Consider the following 25753-nt stretch of genomic DNA (forward strand, 5'->3'; position numbering starts at 1 on the left):
GCTCCTTGGGCATTAGATGCTCCGTCTACGTGTAGTTCCCAGATGGGACCCGTAGGGTCGACCTTTCTCTTTCGAGCCGACAAGTCGTCGGTCGAGCCGTCTTCTGCTCTTCCCATGTCGGGAGTGTAGGAGAATTCTGCCACGAAATCAGCTAAGGCTTGAGCCTTTATTGCCGGCCTCGGATGAAACTCAATCCCGTACTCGCTCAATTCTTGGGACCAGATCGCCATGCGAGTCGATGTTCCCTTTTGAAGAGCCTTACCGATTGGGTGTCCGGTTCGGACAACGATTGGGTGAGCCTGGAAGTAGGGGCGTAGTTTTTTGGCGGCTACGAGGAGAGCGAGAGAGAGCTTCTCTATCTCTGTGTAACGCGTTTCGGCGTCAAGTAGGGCTTTGCTTATGTAGAAGATGGGCCATTGAGCCCTGTCTTCTTCACGGATCAGCACAACGCTCACAGCTCGTTCGGAGACGGCGAGGTATATGTAAAGCGTCTCGCCTTCTTTTGGCTTGGAGAGGAACGGAGGTGTCCCGAAGTAGGCCTTCATTTCTTGGAAGGCCTTTTCGTACTCGTCCGTCAATTCAAAGCCGTCCGTCTTCTTAATCGCTTTGAAGAACGGTTGACACTTGTCGGTTGCTTTGGCCACAAAACGCGATCGGGCGGCAATCCGACCGGTCAGACTTTGGACTTCCTTGACACGTCGCGGGGACATCATGTCAAGGAGTGCTTTGATTTTCTCGGGGTTCTCTTTGATACCTCGACGGCTAACTATGTAGCCTAGGAACTTCCCGGACTCGACCCCGAACACACATTTGTTGGGGTTGAGCTTCATTTTGTACCGGCGGAGGATTAAGAACATCTCCCTCAGGTTGTCTACGTGGTTGGTAGCCAGTAGGTTTTTAACGAGCATGTCGTCCACGTACACTTCCATGGTCTTGCCGATTAGGACGGCAAAGATCCGGTTTACCAATCGTTGGTAAGTAGCTCCTGCATTCTTAAGGCCGAAAGGCATGACCTTGTAGCAGTAGAGGCCGCGATCAGTGACAAAGGTTGTCTTGATCTGATCGGGCTCGTGCATTTGTATCTGGTTATAACCCGAGTAGGCGTCCATGAAACTTAGGAGTTCATGTCCTGCCGTGGCGTCGACCAGTTGTTCGATGCGTGGGAGTGGAAAGCAATCTTTCGGGCAGGCTTTTTTAAGATCTTTGTAATCTATGCAAATGCGCCACTTCCCGTTGGGCTTTTTGACCATGACCACATTGGCCACCCACTTTGGGTACTTGGCTTCTCGGATGAAACCAGCGGAGAGAAGTTTTTCGACTTCCTCGTTTATTGCTAGGTACCGTTCGGGGTTGAACGCACGTCTAGCTTGTACCTTTTCAGCGATAGTTTTATCGTCATTCAATCGGTGCACAATCACATCGGGGTCTATGCCGGGCATGTCTGCATGTGTCCATGCAAAGACATCCTTAAACTCCCGAAGGAAGGACGCGAGTTGAGTTTTGATGGCGAGAGGGAGTTGTGCACCGATCTTTACTACCTGGTCAGGTTTAGCTTCGTCGAGAACGATCGAAGTGAGATCATCGGGGGTGTCAAGTTTCAACCTCTCGACATCGTTGCGGGGGTCTAATTCCCGAGCTGCCGTGCGTCTTTTTGATCACACGGGTAGTCGTCTTCCAGTTGGTAGATCGTGTTAACCCTTTTTTTAGCGGGCTTGCCGTCCACGCCTCTGACGTAGCATATCCTCGCCTGGGTTTGATCACCAGCCATGACGCCAATTCCCTCTTCGGTGGGGAATTCCACTAGTAGGTGATAAGTGGACGTGATAGCCCTTAGTCTGTTCAACGTGGGTCGCCCAATGATAACATTGTAGGGCCACTCCTGGTCGACCACAAGAAAGGGGACCATGTGAACGACTTCGATGCCTCCGGTAGTTCCGAAGGTGACTGGTAAATCGATGATTCCTTAAGTCATGACCTTTTCTCCCGTGAACCCAAACAGGGGTGTCTGAGTTGGGACAGGGCGGAGCCCCCCGAGCTTCATGCGCTCGAGGGTGGTCTTAAAGATTATATCGGCCGCGCTGCCGTTATCAATAAGAACTCTTTTTACCAAGTAGTTGGCCACCTGGGCCTTAAGGACTATAGCGTCATTGTGCGGGTGCACAACTCGCTTGGCCTCTTCATTGGTGAATTGTATCGTCTCGTAAAGTACGGACGGAGGTTCCTCGTAGGTGAGGTTAACCTGCCCGGCAAGGCCTTCTTGGGAGGCAGCTCAGAGGAGCTTTTTCCTTTGCCGGACCGAGTCCCCGTCTTGCAAGCCACCTAGTATGGTGGTGACGACGTGGAGTTGCGCATCAGCCGTAGCTGTGACCGCCGTGTGGTTGGTGTCCCCGTCTTGCAAGCCACCTTTTTCAGGCTGTGGCCTATTGTCGGTGGGGGCTGCCGCTCCTACCAAGCGAAGGACAAACTCTTTGAGCTCTCCCTTCTGGATTAACGTCTCAATTTGTTTCCTAAGATGGAAGCACTGAGCGGTCGCGTGACCGTAATCCCGGTGGAACTCGCAATAGCGGGACCGGTCGCGAGACGCGGGGTTACCCCTTATTGGAGCCGGAGCGACGAACTTGTCACGCGCCACAGCGTAGATTTGCTCTACCGGGGTGTTCAAGGGAGTGTAACCTGAGTAGTCTCTAAAATTGCTAGCAAGACGCGGCTTTTGAGACGTAGGGGGTCGGCTATCGGTAGTGTGACCGCCCTTGTTCACCCTTTTGTGGGAGTTACTCGGCTCGCTGCCGGACTCATCTCGACGGCGGGAACTTTGGTGGCCGCTCCTACGGCCGTCGAGGTAATCTTCTACCCCCATAAAGGTTTTGGCTCGGTTCATTAACTCGGCCATCGTAGAAGGGACTCTACCGACGACGGACTTTAGGAAGTCTCCAGTGTGCAAGCCCTCGATGATGGCTGTAATTGCGTCACTGTCATCAAAGCGGTCGACCTTGTTCGATTCTGTGGTGAATCGAGTGAGATACTGTCTCAAGGACTCGCTATTCTCTTGCCTGATTCACCATAAGTACATCTTGGTCTTCTTTTGGACCATGGATGTAACAAATCGTGCCAGGAACATGTCCTTCAGGTCTTTGAACGATTGGACGCTCCCTGGTCTTAAATTCTTAAACCACTCGAAACCGGGTCCGGTGAGGGTAAGACTAAAAGCTTGGCATAGAGCCCCAGGTGAGACGCCCTGCATCGTCATCCAAGTTTCGTAATGTTGGATGTGATACGTGGGATCAGATTTCCCATTGTACGGAGGGAGATTCGGGAGTTTGAAGTTTCCCGTGCACACCTCAGCAAGGATTTGGGCGGTGAAGGGAGAGGAATGTTCTTCCACGACCCCATAGGTATCACCGGCCAAGCCGCCTTCACGCAGGTCACGCACCTCGTTACGAAGATTGTGAATCATGGTGACGATGTCGAGGACAGTGTTGGGGGTCACTCCTTGTTCAGGAGGAGTCACCTGTCGCCTTTCGTTCGACCATTGAGCCGTGCGAGGGTCCCCATTGATTGGGGCCGTAGGGTTATGACCCTTACGAGCGCTCAACCTCTCTCGGAGGTCTTCGCCACGGTTGTTCCGTTGGGCGGTAAGTCGATCTCTAAGATCCGGCCCGGCGGTATGGAGGCGTGAGCTTCGAGCCACACGCCTTACTCGCCGAGTCGTTGTACCTTCCCTGACATTGCCTCTTTGACCGAGTCGGTCATGGGCTGAACGTCGGGAGGTCTCTTCTTGAGAGGAGACCGGTATTGCTCTTGTTTTCGACGGACCGGCTTTGATCTCAACAGGGAGTTCCCCGTCTTTGGTGAGAGAAGTCTCGATGTCAGCCGACATTTCCAAGCCTTCATAGTCGGGGTCATAATCATGTCCCTCATCCATGAGGTCTTCAGATTCCCCGTGGGGGGCGCAGTGTGCAGGTGCCTTGCCCGCCAGTTGGCGGTGGTACCTTGCATTAGCTATCTTTAGCTGGCGGATTTTCTCCTTCACTTCAAGGATGCGGTCGTCCCGACTGTCCTGAAGAGGAGGGGGCGAGGGAGTGTGGCTCTCGTCGTTGAGAGACTCCTTGTCGCCTTGCGCTCGGGAGCGCATGAAGTATTTCTTCACCGCGGTTGCGTTTTTGGGGTTATTCACGCCCTCAGAACGAACGGGTGGTTGACCACTCATGTCTTTCTCGAGTCGAGAAGAAAGGGGTCGAGCTGTAGAAGGGATTTCGGGCTGTGTAAGTCGGGAAGTCCCCTCCTTCTAGCGCCAAAATGTTGTCGCACGAAAATGAACAACGATTAAATACCTCGGGCGGTTCGATCCAAGGCCGGACCAAGTGATCGCGCCCGGGCCAAAAATGGGAGCTCGTAGACCGAGCTGCACCCTCCAGACCCTGAGGTGTGTTTTGGGGGGTGTGACCGTGCCAAAAGTTGGCTGCCTACGTACCCTTTAGTCTGGATCAGGTCAGAACGTAGTTCAATTTGTGTGGGGAGGCTATCTTGGGCTGGGAGGGGGACCGGGCTCGTAGCTTCTAGTGAAGACTTTAGAGGGGTCGCTTGCCTCGTAGCTCGGAGTTCTAGCTTAAGGGCCAAGAAGCAGGAGGGCAGTATGTACTGCAGAGGCTCGGGTCGCAGAAGAGGAGCGCGCTCCCTCTCGTGGAGGGGGGTCCTTGACTTTCTGAGCCGAGGGAGGAGGATTGCGCGCTCTTGGAATGTCACAAGAGAACGAAAGAATTTTCAAGAGAAAAGAAGTATTGTTCTTGAAAATGTATCAATCGTCCTGTTTTTCCTCCCCTAGGGGGGGGTATTTATAGTATTTAAGGGGAGGCCTTGGGCCGGCCCCTTGAGGCCCACCGGGTGGCCGGGAGCGAGGCGCGCGAGGCCTCATGCTCAAGAGGGCGCAGGGCACGCAAGACATGTCGCCTGGATGGGCGCGGGGCGTGCCAGGCGCGGGACTTGGCCGGGCGCGGCGTGCCTGGCAGCGGGCGTGTCCGGCCGAGGTGGCAATGACGCTCGGCCGAGGTGGCCGAGGTGGAAAGGACGCTCGGCCGAGGTGGCAAAGACGCTCGGCCGAGGTGGCCGAGGTGGCAAAGACGCTCGGCCGAGGTCGCCAAGCTGACGAAGACACTCGGCCGAGGTGGATCCGCTCATTACAATTAGGTTGAATTCTTGAGTAGAAAATAAATTCATTTGAACCGAGAGATTTTCAGTGTCAACTCTTTAGTGGAGTCAGTTGGCATTAAGCTAAACTTGGAAAAGGTTTGTGAACTTTTGAGTCCAAGTGTTTAGCTCAAGCTTTGTTCATTTGGATCCATGAGGTCACTGTCACGAATCACATCGAGTAGGAATAGTTAAACTGGAAGCTAAGTCAAAACGAGAACGAAAATTGTCAAAAGGGTATTTTTGTCTTTTGAGACATAGGATGAAATGAATGTCAATAAATTTTTTGACAAGATCATTTGATGACTTAATGTCACTCGGCCAAATTAGATTAATTGGGCATTGTGAATTAATTTCATTTCATAAGAATTTTATTGAAAATTCTTAATGGGCCTTTCTCATGTTGACATGAACAAATGAAGAAGCTTCTAGAAGCTCCTTCTAGAGACATATTGGGCGCCTACCACCCAAGAGAAAGAGAGAATATTTTGTGCATAAATGTATCAAGATACTTGCCAAAAGAAAAAGAGGAAACAAATTTCCTATGCAAGGCAATAGGAATTTCGGCCAAGAGAGAGTCATAGGCAAGGCATGGAACAAAATAGGAAACAAATCCAAGGCTTATTGAAGCCTATGTTGGCCGAGTATCGCAAGAGAAAAAAAAAAGGGAAATTGGCTCATGAATATGTGATATTCTATAGAAGAGGAAACTACCTTATTGAAGGTGAGACCTCTCGTATAAATAGGAGTCTCATTCCACACATTTCATTCATCCAAGTTTAAGAGATTTGAGAGACTCTCTCTCAAGAACTTGGCCGATCCTCTCTCTCTCTCTCTAGTTAATTTTCGATTTTTGTTTTGGCACCTAGGTCCTCATTTGACCTAGTGTTTAGCTCTGCGACTTCAAGACTCGTTCTTAAGTCGTAGTGTTTAAAAGTGCCCACTCACTAATTCCTTTTCTCTCGAGTGATTTAGTGATAGAAACTTTCGTGGTTGCTCGAGTTGCCGAGGAAGGAAGAGAGACGTGCTGCGAGGGGAGACGAACGTTGCAACCTTTTTCCAAAAGCTTCTCAACGTTCAAGCGTCTAAAAAGGTTAGTAAACTTCTATGCTTATATTAGTTTTTATTTACATGTGCTTGCTCTTTGTCTAGGTTAGTAAAAACTGTTTTACTTGAAAAAGAAAATTTTTAAAATTCCGCCGCTTAACGAAGCGTTAAACTTTTTCTTAAACCCTAGATCAATTCCAACCAATGGTATCAGAGCTATGGTCAAAGATATGCATGTACATGTTTTAAAGATTATGAGCTTGAAAATCGTTTTCGAAAGTTTACTAATTTTGTGACAAGTTAGAATTGTTTTCTTAGATTTTTTTTAATTTATTGCTCTTGCCTTTAAATGAAAAACCATGTTGATTTTCTATAAGTTTCGGATGTTTTTAAAACACGTTAGAATCAGTTCTAAAAGTTTTTAATTTTTTATATTAAAAATCGTGTTTTTAAGTTTGAGAAAATTTCGAGTAAATTTTGTAACTAGTTATATTGTCTTGCTAGTCTCTTTTATTTGCTTGAATCGTTTTATGTTTTTAGTTATTTCTTTTATACCATGTTATTACCTTGCTAATAAAACACAAATAAAAGCTTTAACGACTTCCTAAAACGTTCCCTTACACTCGATTTTTTTTTCGCACCTAAAAAGACCGAACTTTAATTATTTCTTTTTCTTTGAGCTGGAGTAAAACCCGCAGTAAATGTAGTATAACTCTCTGCTCCGAATTCGAAATTTAATGATTCTTGAATCAAATTAAAGGTCTGTCTGTCCTCTTTCCAATGCCACTGGATTTGGGTCAAAAGGACATCGGAGCCGCCGGTTATGGTGATTTTACTGCGAGGTGCGCGGCTGTTCCGAAAGTCCAGTTTTTTAGAAATCCAGATTTTCAGCCCCACTACCATGAGTTATAGAACTTTAATGAGAAAAATTTCTCGAGCAAAACTGTTTTTCATAAGATTATAAACATGATGTGTAAGATTAAAATGTTTTGAGTTTTGAAACTTTAACTTGAAATTGAATTTTTACAAAACTAGTTTGAATTTTGAAAAACCGTTTTCATTTTCAAACTTGAAAATATTTTGTCATCCAAATCAAATAAGTTTTCAAAATGTTTTCAAAACTATATCTATATCACATATGTTCAAAATCTATATGCTATTGAAAATTTGAGTGGGAGGTCTCCTTGTAGACAAGCCGAAAAATAAAAACTTGTGTAATCTCAAACTTTCAAGTGTTCGAGTGAGTTGAAGTTCACACTTCCCTCATGCACTTTCCCGAAATAGAAAATAGGAAAAGATCCGAGTATGTCCCTTGTGCCTTTATGCACTAACACTGCTTTGAACATGAAGATCTAGGATTCTTTTCTAGTTGTCCGCTCTATCGCTCTATAACTAGGAAAACCGTTTCCGAACTTATAAGAGTCGATGTACCAACTCCAAAAACTAAGTGGGAGGGTTATACTCGTTGTTTGTAACCCACGATCCCCAACACTAATGAAATAAGCAATTAACGTGGGACTAAGAGCCGCTCTTGCGACCCTCTCTTAAATGGGAGTACTCCAAGTTGTTTTTGCTTCGATCATTGCTCAATGAGCTACGTCCGAGAGTGATACGATGAAGGCAAGGCCTCCCCTTGGGGGATTGTTTTTCAAAGTTGACCTTTTGGACTAAGTGGTTGGTTGCACACTTAGGCTCAATCCCTAGTAATCCTCCCTTGAGGCTCTGCGAAAGGATGTGAGTGATAAAACCAATTTAAAAGGTGGCTAGTCAAAATTGGTGTATTGACATCTTGGCTAAGCATTAATGATGTGTCATTTACTTATAAATGGAGATTTTTTGCGGCCTTCTCTTGAGGGAGTAAATTATCGTTTGGTTTATAACACCTTTGGATTTTATCAAGTCTTAAATAAAACTTAAATCCTAAACCAAAGACTAAATCATAAACTTGTTTCAACTTAATTAAGCAACATGTCTCGCAAACATCCCTCAATCATCCTTTCCTCGAACAAACTCGAAAACAAGAACTACGTAGATTGGAAACATAACCTCGACATAATACCTACCTTTAACAAGCACAAATGGGTACTCACCACCCCGTGTCCTCCTCTGACGAATGATGATTCGACTCAAGAGGACAAAGACGCCTTGGCGGCCTGGCTCTGCTCCGATGAGATTGTGAGGTGCTATATCTTAGCATCAATGAACAATGTGTTTCAACAACAACATCGTGACATCGAGACTGCCGCCGACATGCTCAACAATCTCCATGAGATATTTGGAGGGAAAAGGCGTCAACAATCTCCATGAACATAAAGAATGCTCTTTTCTACATCTATCCCACTCAACCTTCTCTTTTAGACACCGAAATAGATAACGATCTAATTAGGGAGCCAAAGAGGATCAAACTTTCTGAATCCTCAAATCTAACAAAATCAACATACCTATGGCACTTAAGACTTGGTCACATCAGTCTAGATAGGATTAAGAGACTTGTGAGAGATGGTCCACTCCAAGCCTCTGCAATAGGTTGACTACCTACTTGTGAATCCTGCATAGAAGGATAAATGACTAAGTGACCTTTCTCCGATAAGGGTCGAAGAGCCACTGAGTTGCTGGAACTAGTACATTTTGATGTATGTGGTCCGCTCAGCCAACAGGCACGTGGAGGATACGAATACTTCGTTACCTTCACTGATGATTACTCGCGATATGGTTTTTTGTCTATTTGCTCAAACACAAATCCGAGACCTTTAACATATTTAAGGTCTTTAGGGCTTTAGTGGAAAAGCAAACTGGCAAAGTGATCAAAACCCTTCGATCTGATCGAGGTGTTGAGTATATGTCTAGAGAGTTTGATGACTTTCTTAAAGAAGAAGGTATCGCTTCTCAGCTTACCGCACCTGGCACACCTCAACAAAACGGAGTGTCAGAGAGAAGAAACCAAACTCTTATGGAGATGGTTAGATCAATGATGAGTTACTCATCACTCCCTCTTTCCTTTTGGGGATATTCCCTCGAAACAGCTGCCTATATTCTGAACCAAGTTCTGTCCAAAACGGTTCCTGGTACCCCTTATGAACGATGGACTGGCCATAAAGTGAATCTTGGCCGCATCAAAATTTGGGGTTGCCCCGCACACGTGCTGAGGCAAAAGACTAGCAAGTTGGCTAGTAGGTCAGAATTGTGTCTGTTCGTTGGATATCCGAAGGAAACCAAAGGTTTCACATTCTATAGTCCCGAGGAAGATAAGACTTTCGTTAGGACGAATGCTCCTTTCCTTGAGGAGGACTTTATGAAGGATGCAAAACCTAGAAGCAAAATTGTGCTTGAAGAAAAGTTGGGTGAGGAAGCTTCTACCTCATCTGTCAGAACTGTTCTTACCCCAACTAAACCACAACCTAACTCATCAGAATCTCGTCAAGTAGTACTTTGACGTAGTGGGAGAGCTACTCAAAAGCCTGACAGGTACATGTCCTATGCAGACTCTCTCGTAGCCGTCTCTGACATGGGTGATCCTATTTCCTATAGCCAAGCAATGGCTTGTTTAGAATCAAACCTTTGGCTTGACGCCATGATAGTTGAAATGCACTCGATGTATGTCAAAAAAGTCTGGAAACTTGTAGACCTTCCTGCAGGGATTAAACCCGTAGGGTGTAAGTGGATATACAAGAAGAAAAGGGGTCCGGATGGGAACGTCGAGACGTTCAAAGCACGACTTGTGGCGAAGGGTTATACTCAACAAGAAGGGATTGACTATGAAGAAACCTTCTCGCCAGTCGCGATGCTTAAATCCATCCGCATACTTCTATCCATAGCTGCAGCTCTCGACTATGAGATCTGGCAAATGGATGTCAAGACAGCCTTCCTGAATCGCAATCTGGACGAGCGCATTTACATGGCTCAACCAGACGGTTTCGTGGAATATTATATTCAATGAAATTGTGAAAAGCTTCGGCTTTGAACAGTCAATAGATGAGCCTTGTGTTTACAAGTTAATACACGAAGGCAAAGTTGTGTTTCTGGTACTATATGTCGACGATATATTACTCATAGGTAACGATGTGGGTAAATTATCTAAGGTTAAGGTCTGGGTAGCAAAGCAATTCGATATGAAGGATCTAGGAGAAGCCGCGTACATTCTGGGGATCCAAATCTTTCGAGATAGGAAAAACCGGACTCTGTCGCTCTCTCAAGCATCTTATATTGATAAGGTGATGGATCGCTTCTCGATGCAAGACTCCAAGAAGGGCCAAACACCCTTTAGGCATGGAGTCTCACTCTTTAAGGACCAGTCTCCCAAGACTGCACAAGAGATTAAAGACATGAGGAAAATTCCTTACGCCTCTGCCGTTGGAAGCCTCATGTATGCTATGCTATGCACTAGACCTGATATATGTTTTGCCGTTAGCGGAGTTAGCCGTTTCCTATCCAACCCTGGACCCGAGCACTGGATTGCTGTTAAGCATGTTCTCAAGTATCTTCAAAGAACTAGGAACTTGATGCTTACATACTCAGGTGCAGACCTGACTATGACGGGATATACCGACTTCGATTTTCAAGCGGATAAGGATTCTAGGAAATCCACTTCGGGATCTGTGTTCATCCTTAATGGTGGAGCTGTTGTGTGGAGGAGCATTAAGCAATCTTGCATTGCTGACTCCACAATGAAAGCAAAATATGTGGCTGCTTGTGAAGCGTCCAAAGAGGCTGTATGGCTTAAAAAAATAATTCCTTAAGTATTTGGAAGTTGTTCCAAACATCGACGAGCCCATGACCCTTTATTGTGATAATAGTGGGGCTGTCGCTAACTCAAAGAAACCTCGAAGCCATAAGCGCTCTAAACATATTGAGAGGAAATACCATTCGATTCGAGATATCGTGCAGCGTGGAGACGTGGAAGTGAAGAAGATCTCAACGGTGGACAACCTGGCAGATCCATTCACCGAGGCCCTAGAAAACAAGGTCTTCGACCAACATCGAGAGGGATTAGGCATGAAGGACTACACACATCTTCTTTGAGTCAAGTGGGAGTTTGTTGTCAATGGTGCCCACAAGAAGAGTTGTAGTCTTTATTTTATACATTTGATGTAATAAAGTCTCACGCAGACTCTTGCTTGTAATTGCTTATTCATTAATAAAAAGTTGAAATATTCATTCCTCCTTGTCTGTTTGAAGCTTTATGATAAAACTTAGTCTTTAGTCCATAAACAAACTAAACAACTTACGAAGAGACAAATGTAGATTTGCATGAACAAACTCTTTGTAGTTTGCTTAAAACGATATATTCGCAATCTAAGGGTCAAAGGACTATTGACCTCAGTATGATTGTTAGGAGAATCTATAATGTCTTGCTATGGGGCATTGAGAGTTGGAGTCTCTATAGTTCTTCTAGGTATCTTCCGAAGGTACTGAATTGACCAGTGCACTTCTAGAGACAAGATAAGAACAAACCATTTAACCTCTTATGTCTCGAAGTCACTACGTATGAATTGCATCGTGCTTACCTTAATCCTGAAATGAGACATGCCATTTCACACCTTACGTATTCTCATTTGAGAAACTCAGAGTTCGGACTCACGATGTGATTCCGAACAAGGCCTATTGGTGAAATACTAAGTTGTGAGAATGTCATGAGTAACTTTGTGAAGTTCTCATAGATACGGAATTCATGTAATTGCTGAAATGCAATGTATATCACCTCATGCTTTGTTCCTTGGAGTGTGAATAAATGAACTGGCTAGTGTCCAAATTGAGTCTTGACTCTTTTGGATGAAACAATGTGACTTGTTAGCTCCTCGTCAATACATTGTTTCTAACTTATTCACAAGCGACAAAGTAGTTGAGGAAATAACAGCTAGAAGGGTAAAATGGTAATTTCGTAAATCCCGACTAGCTGATGATATTCATGAAGGGTAAACATAGTTCGTATTCAGTGGATCCGTTCATTACAATTAGGTTGAATTGTTGAGTAGAAAATAAATTCAATTGAACCGAGAGATTTTCAGTGTCAACTCTTTAGTGGAGTCAGTTGGCATTAAGCTAAACTTGGAAAAGGTTTGTGAACTTTTGAGTCCAAGTGTTTAGCTCAAGCTTTGTTCATTTGGATCCATGAGGTCACTGTCACGAATCACATCGAGTAGCAATAGTTAAACTAGAAGCTAAGTCAAAACAAAAACGAGAAAAGTTTTTCAAAAATTGTCAAAAGGGTATTTTTGTCTTTTAAGACATATGATGAAATGAATGTCAATAAATTTTTTTGACATGGTCATTTGATGACAAGTATCACTCGGCCAAAATTAGATTTATTAGGCCTTGTGGATTAAGTTCATTTCATAAGAATTTTATTGAAAATTCTTAATGGGCCTTTCTCATGTTGTCATGAACAAATGAAGAAACTTCTAGAAGCTCCTTCTAGAGTTGAAATGGGCGCCTACTACCCAAGAGAAAGAGAGAATATTTTGTGCATAAATGTATCAAGATACTTGCCAAAAGAAAAAGTGGAAACAAATTTCCTCCAAATAGGAAAGCATAGGGGCGGCCAAATGGGTCAAGAGAGAAGCAAATAAAAGAGGAAACAAATCCAAGGATGTGCTTGGATCCTCTTGGCCGTTGCCTCATGAAAGAAAAAGGGAAATTGGCTCATGAATATGTGATATTCTATAGAAGAGGAAACTACCTTATTGAAGGTAAGACTAAAAGCTTGGCACATGGCGCCGGGAGAGACACCCTGCATCGTCATCCTGGTTTCATAGTGCTGGATATGGTAAGCAGGATCTGCTTTTCCATCATAGGGAGCGAGGTTCGGGAGTTTGAAATTTCCCGTGCATACCTCGGCCAATATCTGAGCCGTGAAAGGCGATGGATTCTCCTCGACGACCCCATAGGCATTTCTGCTTACCCCGTGTTCTCGGAGATCTCATACTTCATTTCGAAGATTGTGGATCATAGTGATCACATCGAGATCGGTAGTCGGCGTAACTCCCTGTTCGGGAGGAGTTACCTACCGCCTCTCATTAGACCCTTGACCCGTGCGGCGGTTCTCGTTAGTTGGGGCTGCTACAGGGATGTTTGGCCGAGAGCTTAGTCTCTCTCTTAGGTCATCGCCACGCTTGTTGCGTTGGGCAGTAAGATGGTCCCTAAGATCCAGGCTTGCTGCACAGAGGCGCATGCTTCGTCTAAGACGACGCGCTCTTCGCGTGCCCTGACTTTCCGCAACATTCGCCCTTTGACCAAGTCGGTCATGGGCCGAGCGTTGGGAACCCCCTGCTTGGGAGGCCGCAGGTGCATTTCCCGTCTGGGGTGAAGGATCCGAAGGACCGGCTTCATTCACAGCGGGGAGTTCCCCGTCCTTTGTGAGAGAAGTCTCGATATCCTCCGAATCATCAGCACCCTCGTAATCTGGGTTTTTGTCGCACGAAAATGAACAACGACTAAATACCACGGGCGGTTCGATCCAAGGCCGGACCAAGTGATCGCGCCCGGGCCAAAAACGGGAGCTCGTAGACCGAGCTGCACCCTCCAAACCCTGAGGTGTGTTTTGGGGGGTGTGACCGTGCCAAAGATTGGCTACCTACGTACCCTTTAGTCGGGATCAGGTCAGAACATAGTTCAATTTGTGTGGGGAGGATATATTGGGCTCGGAGGCTTTGTGAATCCAAGGCTTTAGAGTAGGACCCGGCTCGTAGCTTCTAGTGAAGACTTTAGAGGGGTCGCGTGCTCGTAGCTCGGAGTTCTAGCTCAAGGGCCAAGAAGCAGGAGGGCAGTATGTACTGCAGAGGCTCGGGTCGCAGAAGAGGAGCGCGCTCCCTCTCGTGGAGGGGGGCCCTTGACTTTCTGAGCCGAGGGAGAAGGAGTGCGTGTTCTTGGAATGTCACAAGAGCACGAGAGAGGTACTGTTCTTGAAGAAGTGTGTATTCTTCAAAAATGTATCAATTCTCAGGGCTGAATCAGCGTGTTTTTTTTCTCCCCTAGGGGGGGGGGTATTTATAGTGTTTGAGGGGACGCCTTGGGCCGGCCCCTTGAGGCCCACCGGGTGGCCGGGAGCGAGGCCCGCGAGGCCTTACGCCTAAGAGGCCCATTGGGCCGGGGGCCTCAGGGCCGGGGGCGCAGGTGCGTGCGCACCGGCCGTGCCGGGCCGTGGGTGCGTCGGGGCGCTCGGGCATGGTGGGCCGGGGCCCGTTGGGCTTCCGGCCGGCAAAGCCCGGCCGGCCTTGAATCGTTTTTGAATTTTCAGTGTCCCGAAAACGATCGGTAACATTAGCCCCCCAAGTTTACGACTTACGGGACATAAGTCGTGAACTTTAGAAAAGAAAAGGGCGTTGAGGTATTTTCACCCTCGATCACGTGTGATCGTCCGCACGCATATCTCTTGTGGCCGGACCCCTGGGGGCCGGACCTGGCTGGTCGGGCCGCAAGACCCGCGCGCGGCCTGGCGCTGGGGGACTGGCGCGCGCGCAGGGGGAAGGAGCAGGGTTTGCTCCTCCCTCTATATAAATAGGAGAGTTCTCGCTCTCTCTTGTTCACATTGGCGGCCTGCGGGTGATCGGAAAATTCTTTTGACTTCGAAATTTCCCCCGGGCAGTTGACTTTTTTCCTTTTCTTTTTCTTGATGGGGAGTGAGCTCGTTTCCCATGTTGATGATCCCGAGGTTGACCCTACCTGCCCTCTCCCAAATTTTGGGGGGGCGGTCAAGGGTCCCTTTGAGGAACTCGACGGGATTCCCATCTTTGTCGAGGAAGACTCTGGCGCGGCCGACCAATGGCTCGCGGAGTTGGAGACCGATGCCGCGGCGATCGCCGAGCTGGCGAGGCCCGGGAGTGGCCCACCTACCAGGTGCGGCCTCGAAGAGGAGGACGAGGGGTCCGAGGGCCCGCGTTCGTCAAGGTTGGTGATTAACCTGGTTTCCCGCGAGGCGTCCTTTGACGCTCCCTGCTCAAGCAGCGGGGTTAAGCGGCGGTGAGTGCGAGCTCCCCCGAGCGTCTAACTTGGACGCCTCGGGTGTCGAGCTTGCTGTTGTCGGCCCGTCTAGGGCCGACGAGGACAAAGGTATTTCCTCAACCCTCGTGGCCGGTACGAGGTCTTGAACGGCGAGGCCCTGACCCAACCAGGGGCCGGCCCAAACCAAGGGCCAACCATGCAGCCGGCCCAAGATTTGCCTCGGCCAATGGCCGGCCCAAGGTTTGCCTCGGCCATTGGCCAGCCCAAGGCTTGCCTCGGCCATTGGCCGGCTCAAGGCTTGCCTCGGCCATTGGCCGGCCCTAAGGCTTGCCTCGGCCAATGGCCGGCCCAAGGCTTGCCTCGGCCATTGGCCGGCCCTAAGGCTTGCCTCGGCCATTGGCCGGTCCAAGGCTTGCCTCGGCCATTGGCCGGCCCAAGGCTTGCCTCGGCCAATGGCCGGCTCTAGAGCATTGCCTCGGCCAATGGCCGGCTCTAGAGCCTTGACTCGGCCATTGGCCGGCTCTAGAGCCTTGCCTCGGCCATTGGCCGGCTCTAGAACTTTGCCTCAGCCATTGGCCGGCTCTAGAGCCTTGCCTCGGCCAATGGCCGGCTCTAGAGCCTTGCCTCGGCCATTGGCCGGCTCTAGAGCCTTGCCTCGGCCATTGGCCGGCTCTAGAGCCTTGCCTCGGCCAATGGCCGGCTCTAGAGCCTTGCCTCGGCCATTGGCCGGCTCTAGGGTCTTGCCTCAGCCAATGGCCGGCTCTAGAGCCTTCCCTCGGCCAATGGCCGGCTCTAGAGCCTTCCCTCGGCCATTGGCCGACCCAAACTTGTTCACTCGGCCAAGGGGTCTTCAAACCACCCCTTGGCTGCCTATAAATATAGGGGCCGCTCCCCTAGTCCAGGTAATCCGAATTTGAGTACTGAAACGCTGTCGAACTCGTACCTCGCTCGTTTCTCTCAAGTCTCGGCCTCTAAACACTAAACCCTCTACAAACCACCTCAATCCCACTAATGTTGAGCGTCGGAGAGGTAAACAGAGGCAACCCCTCTGTTTCCCCTTTGTAGTTCACACCTTTCTGTTCACGTTTCAGGTGCTTGGACGAAATAGAGATCATCTATAGCTAAGGGACGGCTTGGGATACCAAGCCCGACACGCTCGAGTCGAGACGAGACCACTTGGTCCGGCCTTGGGTCTAACCGTCTGCGACTCCTAAATCGTTGTCCGAAAATCTGCGACAACATTTTGGCGCTAGAAGGAGGGGACCACCGACCTTAGCGCGCTCTCCCTTCCATTCCACACTTTCACCACTCCTACGACTCTCGAGAGATGAGTCACCTACCCACTACCTCCGCGGGTACCCGAGCGACGAGCTCGAGGTACGGTCTCCGACTCCTCGCACACCGTCTTGAAGGGCAACCTCGCGATAGCGAGAGCCAGCCCCAAGACCCGGTGAACGACCCCGAGGCCGAGCTCCGAGAGGACACGGCCCGGCGGCTCGCGGAGCTCCTTGACCGTCCCGGCGTTGACGGCTCCCTCATCGCCGATCTCCTCGGCTACGACGTCGAGGATCGATCTGCTCAGGATGACTCCGACCCCGAATACGTGGAGGAGTCAAGAACCAACGAGGCCACCCCTAGCCTCGCTCAAGCACGACCCGAGAGGGCCAATGACGCGTTGGCCGATCCTTTGTACCCGGCGCGACAACAGGCACGGTCACAGTCCCGGGGACTCGCCCCCTCGGTTTCAAGAGGTGGCCGGCACGGCCCCTCGCCGAGGAGAGAGCGACTCTGGTCGACGATGGAGCCGATAGCCGAAGCGCTCGCCGGACGACCCGACCAAGGGCGACCTCGCCTCGTCACGCACCAAGCGTGGACCTTAGAGAGCGCTTGACGGCGCAGAGAAACTCCCGAGGGGAGGATCTCCGCCAAAGGCTAAACTCTCGAAGGGACGCGCTCCCAGCCGCAACTCTCGGCCGACCTCAAGCCAATGTCGTGGACCAAGCGTCCAACGAACGCCGACTGGTGACCCCCGTGGCCCCGACAGTCGGCCCTACCAACGGGCTTGATATGGTCACAATGATTCAAAGCCTCCAAAACCAAATCATCGAGATGCGGGACTCGGGGAGGCAGAGATCATTTGGAGGGATCGAGGAATCATACTCTCCCTTCGCCGCACAAATCCTCGCGCAGCCTTGCGTGGGGAACTTCAAATTGCCGTCCATCCCTCCCTATGATGGACGGACTGACCCAAACTTCCACATCCAACACTACGAGACGTGGATGACAATGCAAGGACAGTCGGATGCGACCCTCTGTCAAGCCTTCAGCCTAACCCTCACAGGGTCGGGCTTTGAGTGGTTCCGGAGTTTGAGGCCTGGAAGCATCCCGTCCTTCCGGGCCTTGCGAGAGGCTTTCCTCGCTCGCTTTGCCACGCTTGTGGCACAAAAGAAGTCGAAGACCCACCTCCTCTCCATTCGACAAGGGAGAGATGAGACATTGAGACAATATCTCGCTCGCTTCACTAAGGAGTCTCACAAAGTCGAGGGCTTCGACGATAAGGACGCCATCACAGCGATCACCGAGGGAGTTCGCACGAGCGACTTCCTCAAGTCCATTGTCGGGCAGGTCCCACGAGACATGGCGGAGCTGATGACGAGGGCCCGCACACATATGGGAATCGAGGACTATCTCGATGGCCGCGATGGCCGAAAGTTAGGAGGACAAGGTAGTCGCCACCGCGAAGAACAAGATGAAGATCGTCCCGACCCTCAGAAGAAGAGGAGCAAGGGAGGCCGGGCCCCTAACGGTCGCCCCCTCTCCGGTCCAAGATCGTCACACGTTGATAGCTTCCGAGCGTTATCGACGTACAGCCCACTGAACACTCCGCAAGAGCGGATCCTAGCTCTGCACCGTGACAAGCTAGGAAGTCCGGCTCCTCTTGCAAAGGATCCCGCGAAGAGGGATCGAAACAAGTTCTGTGAGTACCACCAGGATCACGGGCATCTAACGTCCGAGTGCTATCATCTCAGGCGTCAGATCGAGGCCCTGATTCAAGACGGGAAATTAAAAGAGTATGTCCTGAGAACGGTCGGGGCGGCCACGGTGCACGAAGGCCGTCCACGGCAAGGAAGGAAGGGTCCAGCGACGGTGACTGTCATGGACCAGGCAGCGATTGAAGAACCGGAGAGCTCACAGCTGCATGTCGTGGGCTCGATCATGGGGGCCCGGAGTTTGGGGACTCGTCCACGCAAAGAAAGAAATACGTGCGCGAGGTTTCTCGAGGAAAAATTGCGCACTACATCAACCATACATACGAGGCTCCCCCTCCGGCCCCGTTCGAGTCCATGTTCTTCACCGGCCAAGAGGCGACACGAGTTCTCCACCCGCACAATGACGCAATAGTCATCTCGGCCCCGGTCGCTAACAATCTCGTCCGAAGAATCCTGATTGATAACGGCAGCTTGGCCGACATCGTCTTCAAATCAGCATTGGACAGGATGAAGCTGACCGGATTGAAACCGACCCCAATCTCGACCCCACTCTTCGGCTTCTCCGGGGAGAGGGTCATGACGGAAGGAACCATCGACCTCTCGGTCACCTTCGGAACACCGGGGGGGCTCGAGGCCACTCGCATCGTATCCTTCCTAATTGTGGACCAGCCCTCAGCGTACAACATCATCATCGGCCGCCCGACTCTCAACCGGCTGAAGGCCATAACGTCCACCTATCACCTGATGATGAAATTCCCAACTAAGAAGGGGATTGCCATCATGTTGGGAGACCAATCGATGGCGAGGATGTGCTACGTCCAAGGCGTGGACGGGAAAGAGAAGGAAAAGATGGTGAGCGCCATCCTTTAGCTCGGTCAAGCTGCAGAAGTTGGCACGGCAGTGGAAGCCCGCTCCCGTTTCTCATTATGTCATTTTATTTCCAGTTTTAAGACAATCTCGAATTTCAATAAGGCCAATGGCCTAGGGATGTAATTTTTTGACTATTTCTACATGGTAATTAGACTACATTTCACCTCGAAATCTTTATCTTGTTGCATTATAATTTCTAGTCTCCTCTGCGAGTACACGAGAAACTCGGGGGGCTAATGGGAAACAATGCTCAACGAAACTAGAGCTCGCTCGCTCAACAAAAAAAAGAAAAAAAAAACTCAAAAACGAAGACGTGCAAATCGATTATGCCTTCGTTGGCAAGTCGAGAAAATAAGACGCGCACAACACAAAAAAGTCGTGCTAATCGATCACGCCTTCATTGGCAAGTCGAGAAAATAAGACACGCACAATAAAGACGTGCAAATCGATTATGCCTTCGGTGGCAAATCGAGAAAACAAGACGCGCACAATACAACAAAGACGTGCAAATCGATTATGCCTTCGTTGGCAAGTCGAGAAAATAAGACGCGCACAACACAAAAAAGTCGTGCTAATCGATCACGCCTTCATTGGCAAGTCGAAAAAATAAGACACGCACAATAAAGTCGTGCTAATCGATCACGCCTTCATTGGCAAGTCGAGAAAATAAGACACGCACAATAAAGTCGTGATAATCGATCACGCCTTCATTGGCAAGTCGAGAAAATAAGACATGCACAATAAAGACGTGCAAATCGATTATGCCTTCGGTGGCAAGTCGAGAAAATAAGACACGCACAATAAAGTCGTGCTAATCGATCACGCCTTCATTGGCAAGTCGAGAAAATAAGACACGCACAATAAAGTCGTGCTAATCGATCACGCCTTCATTGGCAAGTCGAGAAAATAAGACACGCACAATAAAGACGTGCAAATCGATTATGCCTTCGGTGGCAAATCGAGAAAACAAGACGCGCACAATACAACAAAGACGTGCAAATCGATTATGCCTTCGTTGGCAAGTCGAGAAAATAAGACGCGCACAACACAAAAAAGTCGTGCTAATCGATCACGCCTTCATTGGCAAGTCGAGAAAATAAGACACGCACAATAAAGTCGTGCTAATCGATCACGCCTTCATTGGCAAGTCGAGAAAATAAGACACGCACAATAAAGTCGTGATAATCGACCACGCCTTCATTGGCAAGTCGAGAAAATAAGACATGCACAATAAAGACGTGCAAATCGATTATGCCTTCGGTGGCAAGTCGAGAAAATAAGACACGCACAATAAAGTCGTGCTAATCGATCACGCCTTCATTGGCAAGTCGAGAAAATAAGACACGCACAATAAAGTCGTGCTAATCGATCACGCCTTCATTGGCAAGTCGAGAAAATAAGACACGCACAATAAAGTCGTGCTAATCGATCACGCCTTCATTGGCAAATCGAGAAAATAAGACACGCACAATAAAGTCGTGCGAATCGATCACGCCTTCATTGGCAAGTTGAGAAAATAAGACACGCACAATAAAGTCGTGCTAATCGATCACGCCTTCATTGGTAAGTAGAGAAAATAGGACACGCACGAGCAACCCGAAACAAAAAGTCGTCCCTCGCGACGCGCAAAGGCCGTCCCTCGCGACGCGCGAAGGCCATTCCTCATGACACAAACCCGAGAGCGTTCATCCCGCATCCGTATAAAGGCGTAGATTTTGAGTTTCCACTCGATCTACGCTCGACCGGAAACTCGGGGGACTAATGTTGTCGGCCCGTCTAGGGCCGACGAGGACAAAGGTATTTCCTCAACCCTCGTGGCCGGTACGAGGTCTTGAACGGCGACGCCCTGACCCAACCAGGGGCCGGCCCAAACCAAGGGCCAACCATGCAGCCGGCCCAAGGTTTGCCTCGGCCAATGGCCGGCCCAAGGTTTGCCTCGGCCATTGGCTGGCCCAAGGCTTGCCTCGGCCATTGGCCGGCTCAAGGCTTGCCTCGGCCATTGGCCGGCTCAAGGCTTGCCTCGGCCATTGGCCGGCCCTAAGGCTTGCCTCCGCCAATGGCCGGCCCAAGGCTTGCCTCGGCCATTGGCCGGCCCTAAGGCTTGCCTCGGCCATTGGCCGGTCCAAGGCTTGCCTCGGCCATTGGCCGGCCCAAGGCTTGCCTCGGCCAATGGCCGGCTCTAGAGCATTGCCTCGGCCAATGGCCGGCTCTAGAGCCTTGACTCGGCCATTAGCCGGCTCTAGAGCCTTGCCTCGGCCATTGGCCGGCTCTAGAACTTTGCCTCAGCCATTGGCCGGCTCTAGAGCCTTGCCTCGGCCAATGGCCGGCTCTAGAGCCTTGCCTCGGCCATTGGCCGGCTCTAGAGCCTTGCCTCGGCCATTGGCCGGCTCTAGAGCCTTGCCTCGGCCAATGGCCGGCTCTAGAGCCTTGCCTCGGCCAATGGCCGGCTCTAGAGCCTTCCCTCGGCCATTGGCCGGCTCTAGGGTCTTGCCTCAGCCAATGGCCGGCTCTAGAGCCTTCCCTCGGCCAATGGCCGGCTCTAGAGCCCCAAACTTGTTCACTCGGCCAAGGGGTCTTCAAACCACCCCTTGGCTGCCTATAAATATAGGGGCCGCTCCCCTAGTCCAGGTAATCCGAATTTGAGTACTGAAACGCTGTCGAACTTATACCTCGCTCGTTTCTCTCAAGTCTCGGCCTCTAAACACTAAACCCTCTACAAACCACCTCAATCCCACTAATGTTGAGCGTCAGAGAGGTAAACAGAGGCAACCCCTCTGTTTCTCCTTTGTAGTTCACACCTTTCTGTTCACGTTTCAGGTGCTTGGACGAAATAGAGATCATCTACAGCTAAGGGACGGCTTGGGATACCAAGCCCGACACGCTCGAGTCGAGACGAGACCACTTGGTCCGGCCTTGGGTCTAACCGTCTGCGACTCCTAAATCGTTGTCCGAAAATCTGCGACAACACTTGCGCTTGTGCCTTCCGAATCTTTCTTGGACGAGAGTTACTCCGATGATCCCCAAGGGTCGGGCTCGGAGGCTCCTGAGGAGGACTCGGAGGCTCCTCCCGCGAGGGGGAAGGAGAAACATGATGGCGCGGTGTTGGCGACGGCATGGCCGGCCCTCGAGTCCGTGGAGGCTTCGGGCTACACTTATGCCCGATCGCTGGAGAGGACTCGTATGTACGGAGTAGGTGACTCTGTTGCCGCCGCCGGCTTAGACTGCAAGGGAATCGATGATGCGAGCACGCTCACTTCCCGAGTCTTCAGCACGCTTCGGGAGGCGTATAACATCCCTCCCTTGGTGGGGTTGCTTAGACCTGCTCCCGAGGATAGGCCCTCCCGCCCCAGGGACGGGTATGCGGCCGTGACGATCGGGAGTCTTGTCTGCGGGTTGCGTCTCTCGTTCCCCGTGATCGTCCAGCAGATCCTGACCCGGCTATGGGTCCATGCATGTCAGATGATACCGACGTTCTATCGCCTGTTGGCTACATGTTTCATGGAGTGGCACTGCCAAACGCAGCGTGCCATGACCGTGGACGACTTCCGTAACCTGGTCGCCGTCTTCCCAGCACCGGGGCAGCCGGGATTTCATATGGCCCGTTCCCGGGGCAACGTGAGGCTAGTCGAAGATTGTGACCCGCCTAGCCGCCGGGCGTGGGTGTGGGTCACCTCGGATGCTTTCGGCGAGGCGCCCCTTCACTTCGGTCGCATGGCCGACTTTCCAGCGGACGAGGGGGCAGCGGAGCTCCCCTTTGTGAGAGAAATATCGGGGATGTCGGAAGCCCGCAAGGATGGCGAGCGGTTCCGTTCCCCCGAGCTGATGGCGCTCACCGGGTGGTTCCCGCCCTTTGCTCCGGGCGAGCAGGCCCCCGAGTCCCGAGGCTCAATTAGTCGCTCCGGCTTCACGAGGTACCTTTATGGCTTGTAAAACTTGTTGTTTTGATAGGAACCTGACCTTTGTCGCTTTGTTTTGTGTAGCTGCAAGGAGGTGAGCTAGGAGGCAGGCCCTCGCTTCTCGGGACCCCGAGTCAATGGCGGAGATTCGCTCTAGGGTTGCTGACCGCAAGGCGAAGGGAGAGCTCGTCGAGACTGCCGGTCTAGTCGAACCGGAGTCTCGGGCTTCTTTGAAGAGGGCTTCGACATCGGCACCTCCCGATGAGCGTTCTGAACCCAAGAGGGCGAACTCGCCGGTGGAGCTAGAGGCGATAGAGGCCCGAGGGGACTGTTTCCGCCACCTCGAGGGATCCCCACTATCCTGGTGGAAGGGCGTGGTGTCGAAGGGCGACATCGCCTTCTTCCAGGCGGGCGTTACCGACGCTCAGAGGGTCAGTACTTCTGTTTTTATTGTAAGCGTAGGTTTTTAGTTTTATCCTTTGCTTCTTTGTCGTCGCAGGCGTATGCAAGGGCCGTGCGAAGCGACAGGATTTTGCATGATTTCATCCGGCGCTTAGGGGCATCCCAGGAGGAGCTCGCCCGGACGAAGGCTTGGTTGGCTCAGGTCGAGCGAGGTTCGCATTCGGGGGCGGAGACCGAGACGCTTCGAGACCAGCTCCGTGAGGCCAGGGTGGAACTCCAGATCGCACAAGGCTAGCGCGACGGAGCCCAACTATCAGTGGCCAAGATGGCGGGCGAGCTCACCGAAGAGCGGCGAGCTTGCGAGGTGGCGACCCGATTAGCGGAGATTTTTCGCACTGAGGTTACCGACCTTCGGAGGCAGCTGGACTCTCGATCCGACGCCTTGGAGACGTCGCACCGCCAGCTTACTTCGAGCGAGGCGGCGCGAGTTAGGGCGGAGCGTGAGCGCGACTCTCTGGCAAAGGAAAACGCGCGACTCTCGTCCCAGATTGCTGAAGCGGAGCGGAGAGTGTCCGACTTGCAGGATGACTACGACATAGGGACCGAGGAAGCCCGTCGTGCCGGAGCAGTGGAATGTCGAGACGCGACCGCGGCCGAGAACGAGGCCCGGGGGGTCACTTTTGTTTTCTTCGACACCTTGTTCCCTCTGTTGGACGAGGGTGCTCCTTGAGCCGAGATGGCTTTCTTTTTCAGCGCGTATGCTTAGCACTTTGTTCTTTTCTTCCCATTTCTAGGATTTTATTTTTCACGCACTTTTGTTCAGCACGTGTTTATCCGAGCCGTGGCTCTTTTTATTTATGAGACATTTTTGTTGCTTTCATGTTGAATGCATATCTCATTTCTCGAGTTTTTTTTTACTCGCATGTGCCTTCTTTGTGGGCTATCGTGGCCCAGTGACTTCGCTTCGTGCCTTTCGGCGATCGAAGAGGTCGTACCGGGTAGTCCCCGGGGGCTTTGCATCCGTGCCATTGGCGACTGGACGAGTAAGTCGTGCCGGGTTGGGCCGGCGTCTTTTAGAGCCCATGCTTTTAAGCGACCGAGCTCGCTGGGTTAGGTCGGCGTCTTCGAGCTCGCGCTGTTTGAGCGACCGAGGTCGCCGGGTTAGGCCGACGTCTTTGAGCTCGCGCTGCTAAGTGACCGAGCTCGCCGGGTTAGGCCGGCGTCTTTGAGCTCGTGCTGTTTGACCGACCGAGCTCGCCGGGTTAGGCCGGCGTCTACGCTCGCGCTGTTTGAGCGACCGAGCTCGCCGGGTTAGGCTGGCGTCTTTGGGTTCGTGCCCTGAAGCAAGCGAACGCGCTTTGCTTCGGATTTAGGCCGACGTCTTTTTAGTGTTCGCGCCCTGGAGCGTCGGAACGTAGGTGCGCCGGGTTAGGCCGGCGTCTTTTTAGTGTTCGCGCCATTGAGCGTCGGAACATAGGTGCGCCGGGTTAGGCCGGCGTCTTTTTTGGTGTTCGCGCCCTTGAGCGTCGGAACGTAGGTGCGACGGGTTAGGCCGGCGTCTTTTTAGTGTTCGCGCCATTGGGCGTTGGAACATAGGTGCGCCGGGTTAGGCCGGCGTCTTTTTTGGAGCCCGTGCTTTTAAGCGACCGAGCTCGCCGGGTTAGGCCGGCGTCTTCGAGCTCGCGCTGTTTGAGCGACTGAGCTCGTTGGGTTAGGCCGGCGTCTTCGAGCTCGCGCTGCTTGAGCGACCGAGCTCGCCGGGTTAGGCTGGCGTCTTTGGGTTCGTGCCCTGAAGCAAGCGAACGCGCTTTGCATCGGGTTTAGGCCGACGTCTTTTTAGTGTTCGCACCCTGGAGCGTCGGAACGTAGGTGCGTAGGGTTAGGCCGGCGTCTTTTTTGGGCCCGCTCACCCTGGAGTGAGCGAACGCGGGTGAGTCGGGTTAGGCCGACGTCTTTTGGGCTCGCTCACCCTGGGGTGAGCGAACGCGGTTGCGCCGGGTTAGGCCGGCGTCTTTTACTCAAACCACATGCGCCGGGTTAGGCCGGCGTCTTTTGGTGTTCGTGCCCTGAGGCTAGCGAACCTTAGTTTGGCTCAAATTTGGCCTTTTTTCAGGTTTGAGGCAGCGCCTTTACGCGACTTACATGCGTCTCGGAAGACGTCTTTCACCTGCGCCTTTACGCGTCTTACGGCACGCCGGTTAGGCCGGCGTCTTTTACTCAAACCACATGCACCGGGTTAGGCCGGCGTCTTTTTAGGTGCTCGCGCTCTTGAGCGTCGGAACATAGGTGCGCCGGGTTAGGCCGGCGTCTTTTTAGGTGTTCGCGCCCTTGAGCGTCGGAACATAGGTGCGCTGGGTTAGGCCGGCGTCTTTTTACGTGTTCGCGCCCTTGAGCGTCGGAACATAGGTGCGCCGGGTTAGGCCGGCG

This window comes from Urtica dioica, chromosome 1, assembly GCF_054948205.1.
Source record: "Urtica dioica subsp. dioica isolate 48M chromosome 1, U.dioica_male_clone48M_v1_H2, whole genome shotgun sequence".
Lineage (NCBI taxonomy): Eukaryota > Viridiplantae > Streptophyta > Magnoliopsida > Rosales > Urticaceae > Urtica > Urtica dioica.